This window comes from Vespa velutina, chromosome 11 (genome assembly GCF_912470025.1).
Source record: "Vespa velutina chromosome 11, iVesVel2.1, whole genome shotgun sequence".
Lineage (NCBI taxonomy): Eukaryota > Metazoa > Arthropoda > Insecta > Hymenoptera > Vespidae > Vespa > Vespa velutina.
Genome location: NC_062198.1, coordinates 6,005,509 through 6,014,350, shown reverse-complemented (window position 1 = coordinate 6,014,350; position 8,842 = coordinate 6,005,509). Strand labels below are relative to the sequence as shown.

General features: G+C 33.0%; 1 protein-coding gene and 1 long non-coding RNA gene across 6 annotated transcripts in view; both read right to left on the bottom strand.

The window, feature by feature from the left end:
* LOC124953118 overlaps positions 1 to 8,842 on the bottom strand; it is a 71,383-nt gene that overhangs the window by 35,474 nt on the left and 27,067 nt on the right. The window lies entirely within an intron of this gene.
* Positions 566 to 8,649, bottom strand: LOC124953119. The gene is made up of 2 exons (XR_007102122.1): positions 5,462 to 8,649; positions 566 to 5,313 (listed from the first exon to the last, which is right to left on the bottom strand). It is a non-coding gene; the product is annotated as an uncharacterized LOC124953119 (long non-coding RNA).

Sequence of the window (8,842 nt, the reverse complement as noted above, 5' to 3'; positions counted from 1 at the left end):
CTCTCTCTCTGTCTCTCTATTTCAGTTGAAGATTGACAGATTTGGGCCACGACGCGTATAACACCGACAAATCCAACATCTCGCGATGCTGTTACTACTACAGGACGGGCCAAAAGTTTTTAAATATAAATTACGAAAGTCTCAGTATGATGTTAAAATTCGATTGCTTTTTCTTGTCTTTTTTTTGTTTTGTTTTTCAAAAGACAGATCGATCGATTTCTTTTCGTTTTCTTTTCTTTTCCCTTTTTTTTTTTTTTTCTAACAGCTCGTAAAATTAGAAGCCTATAAGACGTAAAATTACGAGTCCGATATTGCATGGATATAATAAAACGTTTTGAAGTATTATGTTAACAATTTTTAAAATCATCTAAGAACTTTTGACTCTGTCTGTACAACACTTTTCGCCGAGCTTTAATAATTCCAAATATTAACGTACGTTAATGGTGGCACTCGGATCGCTGATATATACATTATGGAAATGATGCGATATATTCGCCCCATAGCGCTGTACTGTCTCTTGATCCAAAAGATATAAAGAAAATTCGTAATATCGTTGAATATGAAATTAGAAAAATTACTATTTTATTCGCAATACCGTAATTAGATCTTTAATGTAATACTTTGATTTCGAAAATTTTTCCCCCGAAATATAACGTAGAAAATGACATTTTCTTTCGTAATAACGGCAAATTAATAATTTTATTAAAGTACAATTTTAGATATATATATATATATATATATACGTACACATAGTAATCCAAGTTAAAAGTAATATCGTTAACAAAAAATTTCAAATTAAAATTCAAATATTGGATAAATACGTGATTATTTCTGTTTACCAATTGTATTTAATCGATCTTCATTATTCTCTCATTAGTAAATATCAAGTCGAATTTCCATTTGAAATGAAATGAAATGAAACGAAACGAAACGAAATGTAATACGAAAACTAATCAAATGTTTTCATTAACGAAGACGATGCAGTTAATTCCCCCAATTGTTGTGATATAATCTGTTGTGATTTTAATAGTTGATTCTATCATCTTTAACTTGATCGGTATTTCCAAGTACGACCTGTACTTTGACTGGTATGTACCTGGTATGATCAGTGATTCGCCTGTTGTGTGCTTGGAATGATCAGTGACTTACTTGTTGTGTCTCTGGTATGATCACTAACTTGACTGATATTTCCTGGTACGAACAGTAACTTAACCGTTGTGTCCCTGTTATGATCAGTGATTTGACTTGCGTTGTCTCTGTTATGATCAGTGGCCCGACTGGTATTTCCTGGTATGATCAGTGAATTGACTGTTGTATCACTATCATGATCTGCAACTTGACTGGTATTTCCTGGTATGATCAATGACCTGATTGGTATTCCCTTATCAATGATTTTTAGCTTATAATTAATACAAGTTTCCTTTGAAATTGAACGAAACGTAATACAAAGACTAATCAATTCGCATCTGATAAAGAAAATAATGTATTTAATTGAATTACTTTTGATAATTTTATGATCTGTAATTGGATTGGTGTGTACCTAATGTGTTGTATATCTGTACTTTGATTGATGTCTTTGTTATGATCAGTATTACTTTTACTATGATATGTCCTTGGTACGATCAGCGTTCTGTTGTTATGATCAGTGACTTCATTGTTATTTCCTTATATTATCACTGCGCTACGACCCAGTGTTACCTTATTCAGGACTTCTAGAATAGACGTAATCTCTTCCTAAGAACCGTGTGTAGGCTAATCTATCTCGATCTAATATCGGCCGTCACGATCGTTGAGAGGCCGAGAGACTAATCCTCTCTCGTCGTTTGGTTCTTCAATGAAGCCATAGAGCCCTTCCTGGATAGAGGAGTGGGCTCTCTTCTCTCTCTCTCTCTCTCTCTAACACTCTCTTACTCCTACACTTACTCACTCTTACTCTTTTACCCTCGTTTTCGTCCTTTTGTACGAGACAAAGAGCACCACCCCCACCGAAAAGAAAAAAGGTTCCTCCTCCCTCATCCCCTGTGTCTTACTAATACCACCTCACTCCCATCTTTTACTACCTTGCCCGTACCCAGCCCCGTACCGTACCCCCCAACTCCTCCTGAACTCCTCCAAAGCTTCCACTTTGACTCGACTCGAGTCCCGAGCTCGAGCTCGAGCTCGAGGAGCGACAACTTGTGGTCGAGGCGCAATAATCGCCACCTCGAATCTCTAATGTTCCGAATCGATCGGCCGATCGAGTGGGGAGGCTCTTGTTTCGATAGACGGTAACTTTTTCTGATTGGCGTTCATCGTAGTCATAGCGTTTTTATGATACATTCATGTAATTCTAATGAATCGAGACAAAAAGAAACAAATACTTTTGTTGTTGTCTTTTTCTTCTTCTTCTTCTTCTTTTCCTATTGCGAGATTATAACAAAGCCAGAACCGTATTTATATTTTACGAAGGGCTTTACGCTTAATATCGTCATTCTGAGAATTCTCGAAGGGAAAAAATATATTTCTATTAAAACATTTGCAATCAATGATATTAGTGCAAGACCGTTTTTGTTAACTGATAATAATTAATTACAATACAAGTGAGGGACTCCATTTTATGCTGCTTCTGTCATATTTCAATGTATGAAATTAGGTATGAGTAATATACATTATCGATCTCTAATATGAAAAACAAAAAAGAAAAGAAAAGAAAAAAAAAATGATATTGGACTACATCATCTACATTGCCTAGCCTTCAGGCTAAAAATTTAAAAATGACGTAGGACTGTGTCTCATCGTCGATCCCGAGAACGTTTTAATCTAATTTATACGCATTTTGTTCTTTCTTTTTCTGTCCTTGATTTTAGAAAATACACTAATACATTTTTTATATTGTCGTTTTTAAGGAGAATGAGGCTTTAAAATTTGAGCTCGATCCCAATTTATGGGGTGGAGCACCAGCTTAGAGACATTTCTAATGCGGTCCTACATTGAAACTACTGAATTTAACTTATAGCGTCGAAGTTATATCTAATCTCGATATTACTGTGTTACGTCAAGAGAGAAAGAGAGAGAGAGAACGAGAGCGAGAGAGAGAGAGAGAGCGAGAGAGCCTAGCAAAAGTAAATAAATCGTTCCTTAAAATAATTTATTTCATTTGTGGTTTTATCGTTAAAAGATAAAGGGTTATAAAAAAAAGTGTGGGGTGAGAGAGGGTAAAAGAGTATGAAAGAGAAAGAGAGAGAGAGAGCTCTTTAACCAATCAACTCGTTTGCATTAAAAACGATTGAATTTATTATCGCGTAATAATATTTCTCTTTACGAATATTCAATTTTTTTTCTCGAAAGTGAGAAAAGCAAAATAGTAGACATCGTTTGATATTTAATAAGTTCAATTATAAGAAAAATAATATATCCTCAATAAAAATTAAAAATATAATTTAATAACGTTATCATTCTTTTATTTGTATTTTATTTCGATTAATATTATTTCGTTTATTTTCAATCGTTAATACAATATTCTCCAAGATGGCGACGCTAAAGTCAAATATTTATTTATAAAAAGTTTATATCAAAAAATGTTCCTAAGACATGAGAAATGTTAAAAAGACAATCTAAGGATTTTTTCGAAAAATCGATTACACATGGATATTCTTTTTCGAGTAATTTTTCTCTTTCAGATTTAAAAGGAAAGAGTTTCTCCTAAGCTTGGTGCAGTTTTACAATGTGAACGAAAAAGAAAGGAAAAAAAAAAAAAAAGAAAGAAAGAAAAAAGAAAAAAGAAGTAAAAATTAGTTGATAAAAGGTCTCGCAAAATAGTGTACTAATTGGTTCTTCTCTTTTTTCCTTTTTTTTTTTTTTTATCCCTTCTTTTAAATCACCCAAGAACTTTTAGATCCACTCTGTATACGATAAAACGAAATCCTTAACCTCTCCTTCCTTATTGCTCGTATATTCGATTCGTTTTTATCGTATACACGAACTTGGCCGATTTTTCCTAGTTCATTGGACTCTCTGAAAAGTTTGCATCGCACTTCGACTTTACGAGGAAACTTTTCGTTGGAGTCTACCCCTATTTATTCGGTCTCCGCCTGTCTCTCTTTCTCTCTCTCTCTCTCTCTCTCTCCCTCTCCCCCCCCCCTCTTTATGTTTCTCTTTCTTTCGCACACATTCACTCTTACTGGTTCCTTTTCGATCTCTCTTTATCCACAAGAGGTCCGTTTTACCTTGCACTTTATTTTCTTCTTTTTTTCATGTTTTACCAAACTTGATCGTAAAATATCGGTGGTGTTTTTCTAAAGTAATAACGTCTATGTTTGTGCATGTGTGTATGTGTGTGTGTATGTGTATGTGTGTGTGTGTATCTGATTTACAACATTTATTGATCGGCGTTTCTACATTAAAAATATATTAAGGAGTATTTTTATTGCAATCATTTAGTGGTCCTCATTGAAAATCCAGCCAAATATTTTTTTCTCCTAAGTAATATATTTTATATATATATATATATTTTTCTTTTTAATTCAGAAAATAATTAGTCAATAATTATAATAGATATTTGTAATCTCGATAAAACGAATAACGATACAATTATAATATAATAATAAACTGTAGATAAATTGGATAACTTTTTAAATGTCAATAAAAGTAAAATGATATATCATTTGAAAGATCTTTTAATTCTCCTTACAATGACGTCACTTTTTTTCTTTTCTTTCCTTTTATTTATTTTTCTTTTTTTTTTTTTTTTTTTTTTTTTTTTTTTTTTTTTTTAATTTCAATCAATAATCCTCGAACAAATGCGGTTTGAATTTTCTGATTGAAAACAATTTTTGTTTCTCTCTTTTTTTTTTTTTTTGTTCTTTTTTATTTTCTTAAATATTCAAAATGGCGTATCGCCGATTTCTCCATGCAATAATAAAATCCTTGCTCGACGTTACATCTCTACGTTCTCTTCAACAGTTACAAATTTAGTGTAATCTAACGACTATTCTTCGATCATGCGTTTCTGAAATTCTTCTAATGAATCCGGTTGATTGGCGGAATATTTTGGATTTTCAATATTCCCCATGGGAAAAATATCAAATCAATGGGGATGAATCTAGTTCTCTAAAATAAATCGTAGATACGACTCTTCGGACAAATTATTTAGCAAAAAGAGTGGACGAATAATTTGGTTACCCAAGATATCAGGCTACGTATTCATCGATATACACCGGATGTATTGCGGAATGTTTGATGTACATCGCGTTAAAGATTTTATTACTACATCGACAGGTTTGATGATACACATTTCGAATATTTCATAAAATATAATTGAAAGTTGTTTTCAACCTGAAATAAAAAAAAAAAAAAAATATGTATATATTTTCTCGGCGACTATTTGGTCAAAATTAAAAAAGAAAAAAAAAAAAAAAAAGAAAAAAAGCCGTACAAAAGAAGAAAGAAAGAAAGAAAGAAAGAAAGAAAGAAAAAATATTACCATCGTAAAGAGAATTAAAAGACCTTTCAAACGATATGCTACTCCGTGACTATCGTCGACGATATAAGATTTTCGAAAAGGGGGTTGTCAGTCGCCCCACCACCGCATCCCTTACATTAGATGGTTAGCCTAAAATGGTTGAATATATATTATATGATAAGTATATGTCCCTTCCCTTTTATCCTTCGAAAATAAAATTGACTTGTCCCGACGGAAAAAAAAAAGAAAAAAGAAAAAGAAAAAAAAAAAAAAGAAATCACTAGATTTCATAATAACCCTGGTGGACGCTATTGTGTAAGTACGCACACAAACACATAAGCGCACACACGCGCGCGCGCGCGCGCATATATACACATACACATGACGGGAAAGTATGAAGGTTGGTTGGTATCACAACCGGAACGAAGAATAAACGAGAGAAGTGGATATATCGGATATACCTACATATATTGAAAGATAGAAAAAGAGAGGGAAAAAAAAAGAGACAGGCAGGCAGACAGAGAGTATATGTATGTGTGTACGTGTGTGTGTATAAAAAGTGGGGGTGAGAGAGAGAGAGAGAGAGAGAGAGAGAGAGAGAGACAGAGAGAGACAGAGAATAGGCAGAGGGGTGATTCCCTCTTGACTAGGTCGGGCCGATCGAATTTTATGATTTCTACCCATCTCGTTTCTCGCGGTTCTGACCTACCCTTACGAATTTCAACGATAGGTGGTGGTGGAGGTGGTAGCGACGGTGGCGGCGATAGCGGTGGTGATTCCTCCCCCTCGTTTTTTTTTCTTTCTCTCTCTCTCTCTCTCTCTCTCTCTCTCTCTCTTCTTTTTTTTATCATTTCCCCCCTTCCCATACCCTCAACGTTTCTCGACTCCTCCTTGATTCATCGTCGAATAAAATGCGAAATAGGGGGTGGGTTCATGAGTGGTAGGGGATAGGTACACACACTCTGAACTTGAATCGAGAGTATCGATGAGGGAACAAATTCAAAGCTTATCTTACCGAGACACTATACTTCTTCGCAAACCTGCCCTCCCTCTCCTTTACGATCTCGACTGATACTTAAAGAGTACATTCTTTTCTTTTCTCCCCTTTTCAATGTCCTCACTGACATATCTATGTTCTTCTTCTTTTGATTTTATAAATCGAATAATAGGGGGAATTGAAATTTGGAAATACTATTTATTATTCGGTGATACGAATTGATATCGCACGGATTAATCATTCTCATTGATTAATCTTCGTATGCGCGTCTGTGTGTGTTTGTGTGTGTGTGTTTGTGAACGTTAATCAATTGATAATGAGAAATATTTCAAATTATTACTTAGAAATTATTAAGAATATTAAAAACTTGCAAATGATAAGTAATTTTTTTGTTACGGGCGCAAGGTGGTGGGGAGATAGGAGATTCGACATTCTTGAAAATTAACGAAATTGTTGTTTAATAAATGATCAATATTTAAAAAATATGTATTACATATAAAATAAAATTAAAACAATTGCGAATAATTGTTCTTTTTTTTTTTTTTTTTTTTTTTTTTTTTTTTTTTTTTTTTTTTTTTTTTTTAATTAATATTCAGAGATGAAAATTATCAAAATTTCTATTTAAAAGATAATCAATCATTTCTAGAAATTATTATTTGGAATATCGATCGATGTCCTAACGAGTATTATTAATATAATCAATTTTTGTTTAAAAATTATTATTTAACGAAATTCATTTATTTCATAAAGGCTCTAATCAAACTAAAAAATATGCAAATATTAATAATATCATTGTCCAATAAATAACTACAATGTTTATATTCTTAATAGAAAAAAAAAATATATATATATATATATATATATATGCATATTTGTATATATTATGTAAAAGTAAAAAAAGAACGTATCATTTGACGAGAATATTGGATCGAAGGTTAATGACTGTAGACGGTACGACCGATCGAGTAGATATCTTTTAAAAAGAAACGAAGAGAAGAAAGAAGAGAAGAAGTAGGTGACCCTTCCTTCCTTCCTTCCTTTCTTCGAATCCCCAAAGCGAGACGTCGCGGCGACGAGACTTTGACCGAGTTTTCGAGCGACTCTTACGAAGGGTGAGTGAGAGTGTGAGTGAGATAGAGAGATATATAGAGAAAGAGAGAGGGGAAGAGAGAGAATCGAGCTCGCTTTACTCGAGGACGACCTCCCATTGCCTCTCGTATTGCCCTGAAATTTCTCGCTTTGGCTCGTGTCACCGTTACTAAAGCCGTTTAGAGTCTCCATAGTTGAAATTGGTCGGCCACAATGGCTCACTATTGGCTAATTTTGCAATTGGAGACGCAATGTTGAGCGCACGATAATCACCTTATCGTTTACATTTTTTTCGAAAAAATTTTTGAAATATTTAAAAATCCACGCCCCTTATTATCCCATCCTAAATACGTTCCTGAATTTTGTTCATTTTAATATATTACAAAAAAATTTTTACTTCCTCGATCAATTATCTCCGTGATTTTTTACGAACGATAAAATATGCCAAGTGAATGTGGTATTGCCATCTTGAATTGTGTGACTGCCATTTTGCTATTATCCCGTGTTACATTTGTCCTTCTTTTTTTTTTTTTTTTTTTTTTTTTTTTTTTGTAGAGGAACAAGTATAATAATTTGATTTCGATAGGCTATCTTGAATTGCATTGGCCATTTTGAAGTCTCATATTTGTTTTATAGGTTAAAATAGAACGTATGCATATATATATATACATATACATATATATATATATATATATATATATATATATATATATATATATGCCGGCGATAGGGAACACATTTTCGATTCACTTTAACGACTTTGTATGAGCGTTATCGTCGGGCCTCGAAACAATCGCGTGATTATAGAACGTTTTCGTCGCGAGTTGATCATAGCGAAGTAGTTCAAAAAAAAAAAATTCCGATTGACGTGTTATGGCTTATCTACTACTTAGCCACCCCCTAACGAATCCTTTAATTATTATTTATAATGATGGTTGTCGTAGTCGAACTACAATCGAATCTAACTTGTTTGCTTTTATATCGAAGGATTATCATGGAAATGAAGAAGAAGGAAAAAAGAATAAGGAAAGAGAATAAGAAGTAATACAGTAAAATCCAATATTAAATAATAATAATAATAATAATAATAATAATAATAATAATAATAATAATAATAACGATGATAATATTGAGGATGAAACGACAAATACAAATATTTACATGAGCAGTCCTGGAGCGTTCAAAATAAATAATATTTTTTCTATTGAAATGAAAATACGGCCAAGAAAGAAAGAAAGGCCATTTACTAGCAACGACCACTACATTTCTCGTGTAGAGTCGTAAATGTCCTTAGACCTACGGTCAATGGGAACAAA